Source organism: Pleurodeles waltl, chromosome 6, assembly GCF_031143425.1.
Source record: "Pleurodeles waltl isolate 20211129_DDA chromosome 6, aPleWal1.hap1.20221129, whole genome shotgun sequence".
NCBI lineage: Eukaryota > Metazoa > Chordata > Amphibia > Caudata > Salamandridae > Pleurodeles > Pleurodeles waltl.
This window is the reverse complement of record NC_090445.1, coordinates 97,282,166-97,300,899: the sequence shown is the minus strand read 5'-3', so window position 1 is coordinate 97,300,899 and position 18,734 is coordinate 97,282,166. Positions and strand designations below refer to the sequence as shown.

Here is an 18,734-nt window from a genome sequence, read left to right as displayed (position 1 = left end):
ACTTGCATTCAACAGTACTCATGAGAACCTTACCTTAGTACTGAACCTTATCAAGTGGGTTATTAATTGCAAGTCTGTGAGGGATTTATAAAGGACTCTTAATATGTTGTCTGGTGTCTGCAGTACTCAAACATCTGTTAAAAATAATCACACTTTAATTATATTGATAAAGTGAGATTTTACTGTGTAACACAGTCTTTGTAACCAATCAAGATCTGTAGACAGTTTTCAACACCTTAAAGACAATAATGTTAACCAAAGCCCTAGTTTCCAGTTGTCTTGCAGTATTTCAACAGAACCGGAGCAGCTGAACAAGCATTTTGCACTACGGCACAGTAGGCCACAGAGCTTTCTAAAGGCTCGTATGTAACACCATTCTTTATAGGTTTTACTAAAAACCAGACTAATATCACAGTCTGAGAAATGTAAGACTCGGAAATTGGCCACAATGCATCTATGTGAGGAGGCGTGGCCTGGAGCCCACGGAGGAGGCTTTCACGTAGTTGCTAGTGGGCTCCCCAGTACATTGGGAATGGATTCCCCCTCTGGTTTGCTGAAGTGGAGCTGGAGAGGACAGCTTTGGCTGGGGGCCCTGGTGTCCAAGATGGCGGTATGCTGCCAGGCCACGCATTGAACACGGTGCTGAGAGCGCGGTGAGGCTGCGGCTTTGACCAGATGGGTCCAGAGATAACCGTCCAGCCACTGATGGAAGAGGACGGCGAACATTAAGTCACAAGCCGGGGACCGAGGACCTGGGGAGCTTGGGGAGGCCCTTGACAAGCTGAGGTGGCACACTGCTGGAGCGCCCGCGACTGGAGCACCAATTGTGGCAGGGAGGCAGATCGGCGACTGGAGTGGAGACGAGAGCCTGGGTAGCGGGGGTGCCACAGACAAACCGTGCTGCCCTGTGGCCTTCGATTGACCCCCCCCACCCCGGGTTTCAGCTGGACTTCCAAACTCCTAGTGAGTGAAGGAGACCGGGGCCTTGGGGTGGTGCAATCCCTGGGTGGGCGGTGCCAGACCTGTTGCTGCTTGTGTCGTCTGGCTGCCTTTGCCCCCAACTGCTGGGGCCCTCGGGATCTTGCCTGGGCCCCGACACAGGCTTCTTGCAGGGGTGGGCCCTGCGGCAGGGCCCCAAGGAAAGTTTAATCGATGGGCCCTCAGAGGCATTGGGGAAGATCTGAGGGCCCACTTGGAGGACGCTGCTGCCTGGGGACCATGATCCAAGGTGGCTGTGCGCTGGCTGTGCCGTCAGCTGGGCCCCCAGGGAATATTTGAGGGGCGCAGCCCCAGATAATCACAACGATTGACCTGAGCCTGGCTGGCCTGGGGGCTGTGGGAGAAAACTGAGAAGTGGAAGTGGCAGTGAGTCCTACGCGGCTGTGGTGGCTGGGGGCCCCTGCCCATTGTGATTGCACCACCTCTGAGCATATCCCCCTACTGGGATTTCTGGTAAAGCAGCAGAGGGAGTTGACAATCCGCTGCTGGAGGGTGCCTGTGACCACGCACCAAGAGCCCCCCTGTGGGACAGAGGAAGTGGCGAGGCTAGCAGCGCTCACGGATTTTGAGCCAGCAGTTACTGAGGTCCCTGAATTGGACAAACTGCAATACAGTCACCGGCAACATCGGTTAATAGACTGCCCCCTGCCATGCTGACCAATATGGGCAAATGCACAACAAAGATGCCAGGACAACTTAACTGACCCGCATCACCCAAGTGGGAAACCCAGGCCTGCAGCCTCGTCCCGGGGCCAGCCCCAGGAAACCACATTGGACATGATCCCCCAGGCCATAGCTGCATCACGAAAGGCTCTAGAGCTTAAAATTGACACAATAGCGACTGACCTGGGTGTCCTCAGATATGATCATCACAGGCTATCTGACAAAGTCACCACAGTGGAGCGAACACTGGACGAAATTACCCCAAACTTCCATCAAATGCAAACTCACATGACCAAGGTGTAAAACAAAGTGAAAATCCTGGAAGCACGAGCAGAAGACGTGGAAAATAGAGCGAAAAGAAACAATATACATGTAGTGGGCCTACTGGAAAAAAATTACGGGTTAGCTACAAACATGACTAATTTCTTAGAGCACTGGATTAGCACTGACATGGCCCATGAGGGACTGTCCCCATAAATTGCTTTTGAGCTGACCGACCAGGTGCCCTCTCAAACTCCAGCTGCTGGGCGAGAACCCTGGGCCGGGGGTCGCCAAACTGCTTCACTTCAGGAACCGGGATCATATCCTGGCCCAAGCTCAGCTGCGTGGCGAGTTAAAACTCGAGGAACACCACATCATGAAATTCCCAGACATTACGAGGGAAACACAAAGAGCATAATTTCCAGAGGTCAAGAAGAAGTTAAGAGACTTGGGGGTCCAGTACACCATATTGTTCCCCACCACACTCTGCGTAGCCAACAACAATTCCACACACTTCTTCACCTCCCCTCAACAAGTATGGGACTGGATGGAGTCAAAACTCCCTGTCTCAAATGAGGTACAAAGATGTAGGCAAGGCCCACCCGAATAGTCCTTACAGAAACCATGGTAAGCTAGGACTGAGACGGACCCATCACACACCCAAGGACTAAAGAAGAGAAGCAACGCAGTGGAGATGGCAGCAGCCCTTAGTGGAGCGAGTCCTGCCATCTCACAGCCAACAGACCAATGACAGACTGAGACTCAATATCCGAATGTGCCTCGCTCTCTTCCATGGACTCGACGGACTCACCGTCAGTGATAACACCCGGAACGGCAGACGAAATTATATGACCACATCACATCTTGGGATGGACCTGGTGCTTTGCTCCTCTCTTTGACCACAGAGCGCTGGAGCCTCTTACGGGGGTGTTTGAGTATTTACTACCGAAATGATTGACTGGAACCGAGAACCTGGCCCTACCTAACTTGAAAAGAGCCCCGGCGGCGCTCTCTTGGCTCATAATGACACCAACCCCATCTGGGATGGGTGGGCTCGCTAAGCAATGCAACTGGGGGATTTCTGATAATCCTGGCGATATGGATGGCGAGAAGCATCAACGTGGGAGTCAGCCTAGAGTTCCCTGCACGTACTCTCCCCTCCCCATATTGACTGTTGAAAATGTTAAAAGAAAGTTTGGATGGGGTTATTTCTTATCCAGGCCCTGAGGAAGGGGAGTTGGGCTGTTCACTTAGTAGTTTTGTTTGTTATAGGAATTGGCACTAGGTTTACAGCTGCTCACTCATCATACCCCATACTTCTAAGGGGTATTCCTGAGCCCCTGGAGGCAGGCAACAACAATCTTGCGGCACACACTTAGTACGCACAAAGGATCCCCCATGGCATCCTCCCTAATGTATAACTTCCTTACTTGGAAGCATTTCCAAACATTACAAGGTCTATTCCCACCTAAAGAGGCCGGTGTGCATATTGCAATCATTCAGGAAACACATCTTACCACCCAAGAATGCAACACAATCAAAAAGAGATGGCGTAGACACCTGTACACCACCTCTTACTCAGCATTCGCTAGAGGAGTCCTGATATGGATTTGTCCAGGGGTTCCCATTCAGGCCACAAATTAACTGATAGACCTGGAGGTCTGCTATGTCCTGGCCTCTGGTCGGTTGGAGGATCGAGACATCACTATAGTGGGGCTTTATGCATCCAACCAAGAGCAGAGGGCTTTCTTCACTACACTGTCCAGTACACTGTGTCCTCACTTAACCCAAGTGGCCCTAATTGGAGGGGGACTACAACTGTGTTTCTAATGCTGGCCTTGACAGATCACACCTTACCCTGCCAAACTCTCCAACCCACCTCATGACCAAGACCTTTAAAGACTGGCAGCAGAACTGGGGACTCCTGGACACATGGAGATACCTGCATCTCGACGAACGTGATTACTCCTTCTACTCGGGAGTCCACGATCTACATGTCAGACTGGATGCCTTTTTGGCATCCCCGACGTCTATAGCAATGTTTGCGCAGCTCAATATCTATGCTGCACGATATCAGACCACAATCCTCTACTGTTATCGTTAGCGTGGCACAGAGAGCACCCCTGTATACCGGATTGGCGGCTTTTGGGACACTGGAGAATGCAGCGTTCCGCTACTCGATTTGAGAGGCCATCCAAACATACTTTTTAGACAATGATTTCTCCTCAGCCTCACAGGCGAGGGAGTGGGAGGCCTTTAATAAAGTGATCAGGGGCAGATGCATAGCCGAAGTGGTAGAGGTTAGGCACACCCTTGAGAGGGAAATTAAGGAACACGAAAATGCACTGAAAAAGCACTATGTGCCCTAGAGTGGGAGAGACCGAATAACCCGGACTCCAGGCCATTACTATTGGAGGCAAGGAAGAAAGGGTCAGCTTCGTTTGAGAAGCTGAGATGCTTTGACCATAGGGCTTACATAACACAAGCGCACACAGAGGGGGCAGATCAGGCACTTTCCTCGCATGGCTGGTGAATCCCTCCTACAGGAGCTCATTGATACTGGAGATTAACGATGAGAGGGGGGGGGGAAATTAGATCGACAGGCCGAGATAAACACAGGTTTGTAGAATATTACACCTTGTTGTACGCTCCACCACATGAATACATCTTTCCCATGCAATTGAGGCTCCTGGAGGACCTTGAACTCCAGCGGCTATCGGTTTTGGAGGGCCGGACCCTCCCATCACAATCCCAGAAATTAGCACAGCCATAAAATCCATGGGCAAGGGAAAAATACCGGGAACTGATGGACTCCCAGCAGAGTTTTACAGCACATATAGAGACCCAATAGTCCCCAAACTGGTTGATCTCTACACTGAAGGGCTGGAGTTAGGGAAGTTGGCCCCCTCCACCAACAAAGCCATAGTAGTGCTGCTTTTGAAGCCTGGGTGCCCTGCAAGAGATGTGCGCTCATACTGCCCACTTTGCATGATGAATACGGATTATAAAATCCTAACTAGGAGTAGTCCACATACTTCTTTGTCACTCTGCCAGTGTACCTCACTGGATCCCTCATCCAGGAAGTGAACTCTGTATTGACTGAACTAATATGGGGAAAAGGAGGGCGTAGAATAGCCCTGACGAAACATCAACGCCCCACAGAGGACGGGCGATTAGAAGCTCCAGATTTAGAACTAAACTGCCTTGCTAGTCAACTCTAATGGTTTGCGCAGTGGTTGTGCCAGGAATCCCAAATTGACAGGGATAGGCAACAAAGTACCCCATCCTATCATAGCTTGATTTGCATCCTACTGAACCCCAGGGGGCCTCACCCTCCGGTCTCACCAGCGGTGCAAGTTATGAAGCGATGCTGGTTGTGTAGCTTACACCGTACTAGAACCACCCTGCCCTACACCCCAGAGATTCCTAAAATTGGACTGTCTGCTCTTCCGATGAACCAAGCCCTTTGGGGAGTTACTAGATGGGCAGAACACAATATCACAACACTCGGGGACCTATACGGAGATGGAGAGCTACTGCCCTTTGACTCCCTGGCTGACAAATATGGCTCCCCCACGGCAGTTTTTACTGCCTAGGGCATTGAAAACTACATTCAGACAACACTGGCTGATCAGCAGAACCGAGCACACACACGGGATGCCAGAATTTATGTACCAACACTGGGAGGGTGAAGGCAATTACCTCCTTGTACAGAGCGCTGAGGAAGGACACGCTGCTCCCCTTACATGAATTGAGGCACAGATGGGAAACTGACATAGGTGCCCTCCCTGATGGTGTACAGTGGGCTAGGATTATCTTGCACAGAGACACAGTCTCCAGAAATGCGCGCTTTAAATTAATCACCTCTTACATCCGCCATAGGGCCTACCTCACCCCAAATAATATATCCCAGATTTGGCATGGAGCATGCCAGGTGCCCTCGATGCAATGGGCAAGATGCAGATTTTCTCCATATGCTATGGATACTTACCCACCTGAGGGAGTACTGGGATGGAGTGTTTCAAAGCATACACAACCTGACAGATAGAAAACTACCTGCCTCCCCCCTGTGGCTGTCTTGGTGGACTTTCCACGCCCTAGATCCTGCAAAATTACCTCAAAGTACACAGACTTTGCATTTGTCCTGGCAAAAAGGGAAATTACTCTACACTGGCAATCTCCCAGGGGTCTACTTTTAGAGAAATGGAGAGCTGTGCTACTGAGATGGGCAGAGGCAGCATGCAGCGAGGGGCTGCTGCCCATTAGATAAAGCCAGGGCTTGGGACCAGTTGGTGACCTGTCTACGGGAGCCGGCTTTAGACTCCCATGACTCATCCATAACACTATCTCAACACAACGGACAGGGAGAACCTGGGGACACTTAAAACCCGGAACGCAATGATTAGGCCCATAATATGGGATAATACACCTGGGAACCATGACACATTGACCAGCACATGGAGAATATGCAAGGAGAGATTGGGAGGGGGCATTGTTGTTAGTTCAAGGGAATTTAGAATTGGTGAATGAATACCACAACGAACCATGAGCACATGTTTTTGGCTGTCTTTGATTGTAAAGGTCGGAATATTGACTTAGCTTGGTTGAGCATGTGATTGTGCTACATGCACATTTATCAGACTGATTGTGGATTAATCACCTAGGGAAAAAAATATTGTTATATGTTCTTGACACAGTGCCTGATTATTACATTGCACATGACTTTCTCTCTCCTAACAAAGCAAATCATGTTTGTGATCATATGAGTATACCTTTCAAAATGTTTAAGAAGACCTGCTATGTGTACCGTTAAAATACTGTCTGTTTAATCTAATGGAAGTCTCACTGACATTAGCAGGCCTACTATTCTGAAAGCCCTGCAATTTACGGAGTTGGCCATGGACACATAAAAAAAGTATAGAGTATTATCAAGGAAAAACATTCTAGGATGCATGAAGGGATGAAAATTTGAGAATCTGATGTAATGCCTTTCAGAACCAAGTGAAGGCTCAATCATCAATTCAGGTAATGACAGGGCTTAAATTTGTATAGCACAATGTACCTTTTACCGTGAAGTTATTGTTTAATGCCCAATGATCAATCAGCCACTAACCGAATCAGGTTTACAAGAGGCAAAACCTGTAAGAGCCTGGTTACACATAAAGTTAAGATAGTCACACAAACCCACAGAGCAATTGGAATGACTTGTGTACAGTGCCGAAGCTAATCTCACACACACCAGATGTTTACCCATATTACTCATGCAGTTTTCATTTTGAGCAACCCTTCCATGACATCTCTGACATGGACAGAAAATGAATGTACTCTGTGTTCTACAGACAAGTACTTTCAAAGTTTGTGACATTTTTAACAAAGTGAGGAGGGGGGTCTTTGCTAAGTAATTTAGGGCCAGATGTAGGTATATTCCAATTTGCGACTTGCAAATTGCGAGTCAGCGCAAACTGGAATGTAGGATGGTGTCCCTGACACCATCTGCGACTCGCAAGGGGGTTGCAAAGGCCCACCTCATTAATATTAAAGAGGTGGGTTCAATTTGCGACCCCTTTGAGACTCGAGGCACTCACAGGGATGGTGGCCTGCTGGAGACAGCAGACCACCATGTCTGTGACTGCTTTTAAAGGAAAAAGAGATGCATTACAAAAATAAAAAATGAAAAGTTTTCGTTTCATTTTTTCAGAGCAGGCAGTGGTCCACAGGACCACTGCCTGCTCTGAATTTTTTTTTGCAGTTCCATTCACAAAGGGGAAGGGGTCCCATGGGGACCACTTCCCTTTTGCGAATGGGTGCAAACTGCCATTGCTTTGCGACCGCCTTAGCGGTCACAAAGCAATCTGGCATTGCACTGTGACTCGCAATTAGGAAGGAGACTTCACTTCCTAATTGCGACTCGCAAACCCATTTTGCGATTCGGTAACCAGGTTCCCGAATCGCAAAAGGGGTTTTGTGCATTGCAAACTGTTTGCTACATCTGGCCCTTAGTCCCATATTTAAGAAAAAGTGGTGCATCTGCTATGATGGCCACTTTTTCTGCACCCCACCTATACCAGCATCTAACGACACCGTGGTTGCGCCGTACTTATAATACAGTGCACCATGGTGCTCATTAGTACAATAGCGTCAGCATTTTTTACACTATTGTGGCGCTTTGCTGCACTAGGCCCATAGGTTTCTATGTGTGCGTCATTTTAATGCCTGCTCTGAGCAGGCATTAAAAATGATGCCAACAATGGCACAGTGAAATCTGTTAAATGTAATTGCGCCATTCTTGCTGGCCTCCTAGCGCCGGAACGCCCCCATTGCATACATTATGCCTGGCGCAGGCATAATGTGGCGCAAGTGGTTACAAATACAGAGTGGCAGAAAAGTCAATTTAGGGCTGCCTTAGCGTCAACAAAATTAAGCTATAGCAGCATTAATGTGGCGCTAGGGCCTCTTAAATATGCACCTTAATGTCTGATCTTAAGCTCCTTTCAGCACACTGTTGATCAGTAAAATAATCAGAACAATGAAAAGAAATGCCACTCTAACCAAATTGGATATGTTCGAATCTGGCTTGAGAAACAGAAGTGATAGAACGTTATTTGTAATAACACATTTTTCATTGTACTCAGTTCCTGCAACTGCCCTCTGATCAGATAGATGCGTAGAACTTCTTACAAACTCAATCTCTAGGGTACCGGGCCTTGGAGATCACTGAGTATTGGTCTAGACACTGAAAACCCATGGAACAATTGTGGACTGTTCACCACCAAGAGAAGACCCTAGATCACCAGAAGCAAGATATAAGCAGCATCACTTTCATATGGGAAACGTGGTTCTACATGAATATATGCGTAGGGTATATGTGCTATAAAAGCGTGAAGAATAAATGGTTTATTGTGTTCGTCTCTGAATATTTTAATTATTTGTTTTACTTATTTGAATTCATTGGAATGTTCAGTTTCAAAAATGTATTTTTTACTTAAAATTCTTACCAAAAAATCATACACTAATAACATGCTCATCTCCCAATAGTTAAAATGCGTCCATACTGCACTGTTGATTATGCAAGAACCAAATACATATCCTGAAAAGTGTGATAGAAAGCATAGTAAAGTTGGATTAAAGATGAACTACTTGTCAATGTGCAGAGAGGTGCTCAACTTAGGGTGGCCCGGGTCCTCTTGAAGATCTCTGGACAGTGGGTCGGGTCTAAAGAACCATGCAAATAGGATGCCACAGAAGATCCAGAGAGACAGCAATTATGCTAGTTGTGTCATAGATGGGACTATGATTCTGGCTTGTACTCCACAGTGCAGGCTACAGTTCGTAGGAAACACTGGATCATTTGGCAGATACCGTATTCTGCTCTTTTTCTGATCTGCATCCAGACACACTTCAAAGGGAGCGAGAACTACTGGTGGTGCATAGAGAAATGACAGCAAAGGTTTTGATAGGCCCAGAGATGAAGGGAAGCATCACGTGACGTACAATGCTTTAAATCACACGGGATCTGCAAAAGCCTTCCTGCATAGTCTACTGGCGAGATCAGACTGACTCTGGTGCAGAAATGGGATGGATTTGGTACAGGGTTGGTATGCATGCCGGTAGCAGCATTTGGGGCCAGATGTAGCAAAGGTTTTTACCCATTCTGTGTCTACGGGAAAAAGTGTTTGTACACATGGCCCTTGGTGAGGTACAGAGCGGTTTGCACTGGGGATCCTCATGCAGAAATGATGGCCTATTAAGCCATAGTGTAAGTGGGGGGATATGTTTGTGTTTCCTTTGTCTCTCTGTTTTCCGTCTTCTTTCCTACTCTTTGAGCCCAGTTTGGGCTCGTGCACTCCCCAATTAGAGATATTATAGGCAAAAGGCTTTCTTAGATAAAAGCTTTTTGTGGTATCAGCTGTTGGCCAGAGTGGTAAATATTGATTGGACACATTTTGTTCTGTAGTCATGGCAGCGTGCTGTGATTTATCTTTAATTGCTGAGCTAATAAACACTTTTAAATCTAAGAAATGTAAAACCATTCTCAGCATTTACCATTACAAAATACAACTACTAAAACAGGTAACACTTCTGAAAATCAAGTCATAATGAACACCTGGTGACAGAATGTGATTTTCGATATCGATGTACTTAACTGGATGTCGTATTCACAATGTAGAGGCAGCAAAGCAAGCTTGGAGAATTCCAGGAAGGTTTAGTATTATAATCCAAATGCAAGAAGAACGCTAATAAAAGGGGCCTACAAAGGAGAAACAAGGAGAGGCTGGGAGGTGCTGTTGTCCGGTCCAGAGTCCAAGTGGTAATGCCGGACCAGACAACAGCAGAACACCAAGGAGGAAATGAGTGTAGGCATGCATGAGAAGCTTTCAAAGAATAACACTGTGCGTGCACAATACAACATTGGACCAACCACGTTAGAACTGATCCACAGGAGGTAGCTGAGTAGGCATATACAATAATAACAAATCTAACAAGGACTAGGAGTCAGACTCTCCTGAGTCATAATATAACAAAATAAACCGATAAAGGATATTATGCTCAACACAGCCTCTACAACCAAGAAGACTGATAGCACAGATAGCTGCTTAATACTGGTGTTCATACAATTAATTAGACAGACTTACATGAAGAGACAGCGAGCATTAAACACAAAAACAGGCACTATTTACACAAGAGTGTACGTGATGTTTATTAATCAACGTCTTTAAAAGCTTCTTGTACTCTCAAGTCCATGTAGAACAGAAACAAATTAGATATAACACCAGCTCACACCTGACATTACAGAAATTACGGCTGTCAGCTGACTCAAGAGAATCCCTGCCTACCTACCTTGACCTAAAAATTAGTCGCAACAGAAAACGTAAAATAATACATTTGTTTCTCACTACCAAAAGAAAGAGATTTTTTAAGGAAATTAATTTACCTTGATCATAGGTTTCCTTGACATAATTTGAAGAATTCATACTTTTATACTCTTCCCAATTCTTCCTCTAAGACAAACATGCACACAGCTGAGCCCCACGTCTCAGAAAGATGTAACTAATTTAAGGAACGTGTTCAAAATAAGCCCAGGTATTCCCAACCCCTCCTTTGTGCCGGATCTCTAAGTAAGAGCAATTATGTTGTTGGGTTAGCCGTTGCTGCGTTTATAGACGGTAACAGGTAGAAGGGAATAACAGCATCACCTTCAGAGACTATATATATATATATATATATATATATATATATATATATATATATATATATATATATGTGTGTGTATATATATATATATATATATATATATATATATATATATATATATATATAGTCTTGTTGGTGATAATGCTGCTAAAACAATTACTCCAGAGCGACGGGGTAGGTACATAGAATTTCTTTGGTAGCAGTGGTACAAGCCTCGCACCTCCAAAACCCTGGGTTTAGTATCTTCGCACAAGTAAACAAAGCATAACGTTAATGTGCTCACCTGGTAGTCAAACACTCTTCTACCAATATGCTCGGATTCACATTGTGAGGGTTTGGCCTCTTTCTTTCATGAAAAAGTGCAAGCCATCTATCGCACTTTCCCAACGGGTTCCCTGATGCTAGAGCAGGTTGGTCGCACCTTAGGTGAGGGGGAATGTCTTTCCATCTTACCCCCCTTATCTCTGGAGATGTTTGACTATCTCAGCGCCAAAATTAAGTCTGGCTCTCCGGCTGACCCGTTGAAACCCGCCCAACTTAAGACTCTGGCACCGGTTTGCCGCTACCCGGTACTGTCCTTGATCAACCTGTCTCTTTCTTCTGGAGTGGTTCCCGTTAGATGGAAGCAGGCAGTAGTTACGCCAATTCTGAAGAAGGTGACCCTTGACCCCCTTAAACCTGAAAGCTACCGCCCTATCTCCCTTCTTCCTTGGGCCACGAAAATAGCAGAGGCCCATGTGAATGCCACTCTTACAGACCACCTTGGTAGGTTTAACATTCTTGATCCTACCCAGAACGGGTTCCGCGCAGGTCATAGTACGGAGACGGCCCTCCTCTCGATGGTCGAGCATCTGCGCTCCGTGATGGATTCCGGTCGGACGGCGGCACTGTTGTTATTAGATCTTAGTGCCGCCTTCGACACGGTCTCGCACGGAATTCTGATTCGGCGTCTTGAGGAGGTGGGCGTTTCTGGCTCCGCCTTGCACTGGTTTCGTTCCTTCCTTATGGATAGGTCATTCCAGGTGGCGATCCCGCCCGGTAAGTCGTCACTCTACCCGTTAGACCAGGGAGTCCCACAGGGGTCTTCACTGAGTCCCACCCTTTTCAATCTGTATGTGAGACCGTTGGCTGCGGTCGTCAAGCGGTGGGGCCTAACCATGGTATCCTACGCAGATGATACGCAGCTGGCGGTCACACTGAGTGGGGACTCAGACCTGGAGGCTCCCAGGTTTTGTGATGGTCTGCGGGAAGTGGCTAACTGGATGAAATCCAACTGTCTCCAGTTAAACACCAAAAAGACGGAGATTATGGTGGTTGGTAAACAGGTGGTTTTGTGGGATGATAAATGGTGGCCTTCGGAGTTGGGTGTGACTCCCCTCCCAGCGGCAGAGATAAAAAACTTGGGGGTATGGTTTGATTCTTCTCTGAGTTTCATCTGTCATACCAAGAAGGTGGCGGCTTCTTGCTATGGCATCATCAGAGGACTTCGACCTATCCTCAAATTCTTTGATGCACCTACAAGACAGCTGGTGGTTCAAGCATCAGTGCTGTCTAGGTTGGACTATGCCAACTCCCTACTGGCGGGGATAAACCAGTCAGAATTTCGGCGGCTCCAGCGGGTTCAAAACGCTGCGGCCCGACTGGTGACTGGTCTCCCCAGGCGATGTTCGGTGTCCAATACTCTGCGCTCTCTCCACTGGCTCCCTGTGCAGCAGAGGATTAGATTTAAGGTTCTCTGTTTTGCATTTAAAATCTTAAAGGGTACTTCCCCGCAAATCATGGAGAAATTGCTGATTCCTTATGTTCCCTCTCGCACTCTTAGATCGTTAGGCCATAACTTAGCAGTGGTTCCGCGCTTTAAGCTGAGCAGAATTGGGGGCCGCTCTTTTCGAGTCCTGGCAGCGAGTTGGTGGAATTCTCTTCCTCCACAAATCCGGGCCATTGATGAGCTCCTTCAGTTTAGGCGGGCTATTAAGACCTTTTTATTTGTCTAAGCTTATCTGTTGTGTTTTGTCTTCTTTTGCCCGCTTTTAGTGCTGTGTTGTGTTTACCTTCTCAAAGCGCCGGGACGCCCCTTTGCTGGGGCAGCTGTGCGCGGTACAAATAAAAATAACATAACATAACATAACATAGTGTGTACGGTTTGAGAGGGGAAAACCCCCATACTGCATTTGGGACTGCTGGGTTGAACCAATAATATTTTACTTTATTTTTCTCATTATTGCATTCTCTCATAATATTTCTCGGGACACTTGAAGGTTTCAGGACATGGAGTGGTGATTCTGTCATCATGGTTCTATCTTACATATGTTCACGTGTTAACCTTTTATCAGTGTACATTTTTGTGAATCTTGCAGATGCACAAAAAGTGTATTTCTGTATAGGCACATTGGTGTATTTATTTATCACTCTTCTTCATTGCTATACCCTACCAACGTAGACTTATTCTAGCAATATAAATACACTTAAATGTGTATACGAAGATTCATGTATTTAATCTTATGGACTTTGCACCCCTGAAAAAGTCGAGTATAAAAAACACATCTCGTTAAGAAAGATTTATGGGGTTGCTTAAAGAAACAAACGTGTACTACAAACCAGTACTTATGGGATTTTGCATTTTTTTCCAATAAATGGGCCATTGCATTTTGTATACTTAGAAACAAAGACTGATTAAATGCCTACAATTTTCATGTGTGCTTTCTTGCTCTAATATATAATTATAAAAGTACAACTGGTAAAATGGAAGAAGCAGTTAGTCACAGTAGCCGTACATCTAGCGGGAACTGTTTAAGTTGTTGGTTAAGTTACCGGGGTTGGTTATGTTAAAGCGCCTAGGTGTTATGTCTTGAGGTTTTAGCATTTCTGACCGAGAATATATTGTCCATTTTGAAGGAGGCTTTTATGATGGAGCATTTTATGCTGGAGAAGTTCATTTTTTTGTGAAATAGTTGTTTAGTTTTGAAGTACTGGTTATGGTCACAGGAGCTGGTTACATTGGGTACAGGCAAACCAGTCGAACGTACAGTACCAACGTGAATGAAAGTTATTTTGTCAAACTTTGTCTTCTCTCTTTTAAACACCTACAGACATTATTTCCCTTAAGGGTGCTGCCTAGTACAGCACTCATCCAGTGCCATCAGCCAGCTGCCCCAAGAGTCCATAGCAATTTAAAGTATGTTGTCAGGAAGGCGACAGGTGCTTTCCTGGAGAGATACATGTCATTTCAAATTGACTAAGACCGCTGTTTTGACACGCGTCGATGTAGGAAAGCGTGCCAAAAGGGCGACTTTCCATATCGTATGCAAAAGCGCTGCTTCTCGTCACGAACCGTTTTCACCTCTCACCCCGCCCTGGTAGGAAGAGAACATCCGAGGTGGCGGGGTGCGCCGTCTCGTCTACCTCGGCTTCCGGCCGGGGGTGCCGAACTGTCCTCTGTGAAGCCTAAAAAACAGCCATTTTAGTGCTAAGGCTGGAGGGTTAGAGGTTTGCAGCTCGGAGGCTGTGCTATCGCGAACTGATAAGAGATAAAGGGTGACCGTTCCTCTTTCTGTAAACGTGCACTCTCTTCAGCACATCCGTTTACACATAACATAGATTAAAGCATTTCATTGTAGGACGGGCTTGTTGAGTAAAACGGAGGCGGGGGGCCGGGGAAGGTCTCATCTAAGGCTGGGCACCCCAACAAGCCCAACGAGGAGATGCTAAGATCCTTGTCTGTACTAAGAGAAAATTACAAATTGTCTTTTTAAAGCTCTGTGTGCCTCTGCTGTCCCTTTTGGTTAAACCGTTTTTTTTAAATACAATAGTACTATGTATTCAGGTCAGGAAAAATGTCTGTTAAAGTGGGTCTACGGAATAAACCTACGTGGTCCTACGTACTAATTAGCTCGTGAAAAGTAGCTTTTATTTAGAAGAGAAGAAACCCACGCTGCAGTCAGGTATTCAGTGTGTTCGTTCATGGAACACCTGCCGCACGTGGGCCTATATACTAATTACAGACCGGGAGAAAGCTCAGCATGGACTGTCGGTGCGCCTACTGGATCATGGGGACCTATACTACATTTAGGATATGAGAAACCTTCATTCAGTGCAAGGACCATACGGGAATACAATCATGTTCCGGTCATATCTAAAAACAATTTCCACACAGTAAAACAAATCAAAAATACCCACATTCTTTCTGACATGGATAACGAAAAGACACAAAACATTTATGAAACAGGAGGGCTCAGAATAAGAAGGAATAGTGCCTCGGGTCCGCCTAAGAATAACATTGTCAAGTTCGATACACTAAAATCATACATGCCCCTGAAATAAATAGTTTTATGTCACGAGAAGAAAAAACGCCATTCCAAATTGTTCTGGGAGCATAGTTGTACAACTATTTGAATTAACAGTAATTCGCACTGCCAAGTCCCCCGGAAACATCAGTAACTTTGAAGGCTGAATTTCATGCGCATCCCAGCGTATTGCTACGTCAATTCAACACCAGTTACCCTCGTACTCCCGGCACTGGCGCGTGCTTGCCTCACCTGCTGCCCTCGAGTTCCTCGCACGCGCACCGTTCAGCTGCAGTCCTGGTCAGGCGCGAGCTAAAACTCTCCTGCTGCGTAATTCCTGCTGCTCCGGGTTCCTCCCGTAAAGCCCGGCGCGTGCCACATCCAGGAAACGCTGAGGTGGGGCGTAATACCACTCTTTCAAGAGTCTTCCATCCCTCAGCGCTGTTTACGTCAAACTGCCGGTGCTGAGGGGGCTGTGTCAGTGCAAGTAGTGACCCAGATATTTGCATGCACACTTGCTGAATAAAGCACAGCCCTAAATACCAACGCGTGAAGCAGGGCACAGCTGCACAAAAAGTTACAGAATATGCAAAAGCGCGGTGCTGAGACAAACTGTTAGTTTCTGAAGATGAGCGCACCCGCCCAACCGGCGACATAGGAAAGGCGGATGCAGTTTCGACGCAGCAGAGCAAAGGAAAAACGCAGTGCACGGAAAACATAGGCATAGCAATCCCCAACCTACACACAAACAAGCAAAAACACGTTTATCAGATGGCTTCAAATCTGTTTATTTCATGGAGAGCATCACTACAGATAGCTTAATTTGTAAAAAATAAATCCATAAATAAATAATAACTTGTAAAAAATAAAATAAGTACCAGGGCTCTCGTCAGGAGGCCATTGCAGCTTACCACACACTGCCTCTGCCATGTTGCCAATGATAGCAACAACTCAACTACTAACCATCACACTTCTACAAGTTTGACAAATAAGACTATTCCAGTCCCCCAAAGCTATATGAATGTTTCGGGCAGCAAGTAATGGTAATTTTTAATGCATATTGAATTAATAATTAACTGTTGTTGTGGACTGTCACAAGTGGCAGTGTTGACAAATAAGTGTCTGTGCCGACACGGGAAACCAACAGCTCAAATTAAGCACTGCCAGAACGCCAAAACCATGCCCAGGATGGGCAGGGAGCAATGGTAACCTTACAGGACCAAGAGAACAAAGCGAAGTAACAGGCACACCTAAATGCAGAGCACAGGCAGAAACGCTGTGCAACCAGCAGCTCATATAAACTAACACCGCAAGTCAACAGCTCACATGAACATGTAATAGAAAAAAGTGAAATTGTATTCCAGAGCCCTGACCTGACAAAAATGCATCAAAGGCAACACATCTGTGACTAATTTTTGCACATGGTGGGCACTGACGCTCTGTCTCGAGGATTTATTTTTCATCACAAAACTTAAATCTAGAGCAAGAGAGAGAAAGGTAGAAAAGAGAGAAAGAAAGATGAAGAGAAAGGCTTACTTCAGCACAACCGGTTACAACATTATTTCCCTATTTCAGAATTTCAACAAACATCAATAATGTATGGGCGAATAATATGTCACCTAACTAATTTTAGTGTAATACATGAATACAGTAAACAGCAATTGAAACAGCTGGGGAGATTTCACATTTATTACAAGACCAGAAGCTCAGTTATGACCAATTGATAGCCTCACATCCACACTCTAAAAAACATTAGGAATAATTTTAAAATGACATGTTCTAACTGTAGATGATCTAGAACAGCGGTTCCTAACCTTTCGGCTTCTGTGGATCCCCAATGAATCATTACTGGAATCCCCACTGAGTAAATATTGGAAGCTGGAAACACCGGGCCTAAGCAATTTCTATGCATTAAGCCGCAAAGCAATACACACACAAAAACAAAAACAAGGCTACATCGAAGAAACGCTCACATTCTGAAATATTTAGTTCAATTCACAATCAAATATAGAAAAAGCTTTCACATTTCCAGTGTTGCTTCTTTAATTGTATATACTTAATTTTTTTAATGTATTAATTTTATTATTATTTAATTTTGTAAGATTGTAGAGGAGCTTCCAAGTAGGCCTCTTCGACCCTCAAGGGTCCCCAGACCACAGTTAAGAACCAGTGTTTTTGAACAGTATGCTTATTCATGATATCATCAAGAGGTCCAGAGAAGAGAAACTCTAAAAGCCATAGTCTCCAACAGAATAGGCTCCAGACCTGGAAACAGCAGTCACTGTGTCACTTATACTCTATCTGACCCATCTTGCCAAAGTGTAAAGAAAACTGGGATAAAATACTTTTAAAATATTAAAGTTGAGAAACCAAACGAGGACAGAAAGTGTCAATCTGTGCTTCTTATCACCTTAAGCATTTTACAATACATGTTATAGATTATTTATTGTTTACGGTTAATTAACATCATTACAATTTCCCAACGATAAAAAAACAACATGACAAAGCACACAGAAAGAAAAACACAACTTACAATAACACAAAAACCTAAAACAATGGTTTCAATCTAATGTCACATTAGCACATCAGGCCAAAGTGCTGGTGCAAGGGAGAACATAAAGGGGGTCAATACCAAAAGTACAGTAACTAAATATTTGTTAGAAGTCATCATAGTTGCATGATACACGATCAATAATGCAAAAAAGACACACACAAACTATATAAAACCAGTATTGCTTCACAGAAAGAGCGAAGAGATAACAAAGTGCTAGTGCAAGACATGGAGCAGCACATTGATCAGTAAAAGGGTATCTTAAGGGTAAGGGAAGCGAAATGAGGACAGGAAGTGTCAGTCTGTGCTTCGTATCACCTTAAGCATCTTACCATACATACTTTTGTGCAAATTAGGAAACAAAGGGCAAACGCTGAAAATCGATAATTTCTTAGTGTGTCTAGTTATATAAAAAGTAACCCTGATTGTGGAGAAAATTATCTGTTATCAGCATCAAGGGCTGGTGCATCAGAAACTCTGTGAGAGAAATAAAACAAAGATGCATCACTAAATTAACTAAAAGTTGTCTTAAAGAAAACAAACCATTGTCTGGCCAATTCAAAACACAATCTAGAAGCAAGCTTGCACACCATAAAATCAAGTATGTAGATTTGGGAGGAACTTTGAGGCAGATCGTTTGTAAGGCTTCCCAACTAGATTCCCTTGAAATTCAATCTGAACTACTTAGATTTCTGATATGCACTCATTTATAGTTCTAAGACTAGCTGTTTAAAACAACAAAACTAGAACATTTGGCACTCAACCTGAAGGGAAGAAACATGAAT

At 45.1% G+C, this 18,734-nt stretch overlaps 1 protein-coding gene across 1 annotated transcript in view; it reads right to left on the bottom strand.

Moving 5' to 3' along the window:
• IKZF3 (IKAROS family zinc finger 3) overlaps positions 1–15,839 on the bottom strand; it is a 449,605-nt gene extending 433,766 nt beyond the window's left edge. The window contains exon 1 of the mRNA XM_069237426.1: positions 15,651–15,839. The gene's annotated coding sequence lies outside the window, so the exon portion shown is untranslated. The remainder of the gene's footprint in view (positions 1–15,650) is intronic.
• Positions 15,840–18,734: the final 2,895 nt, after the last annotated feature.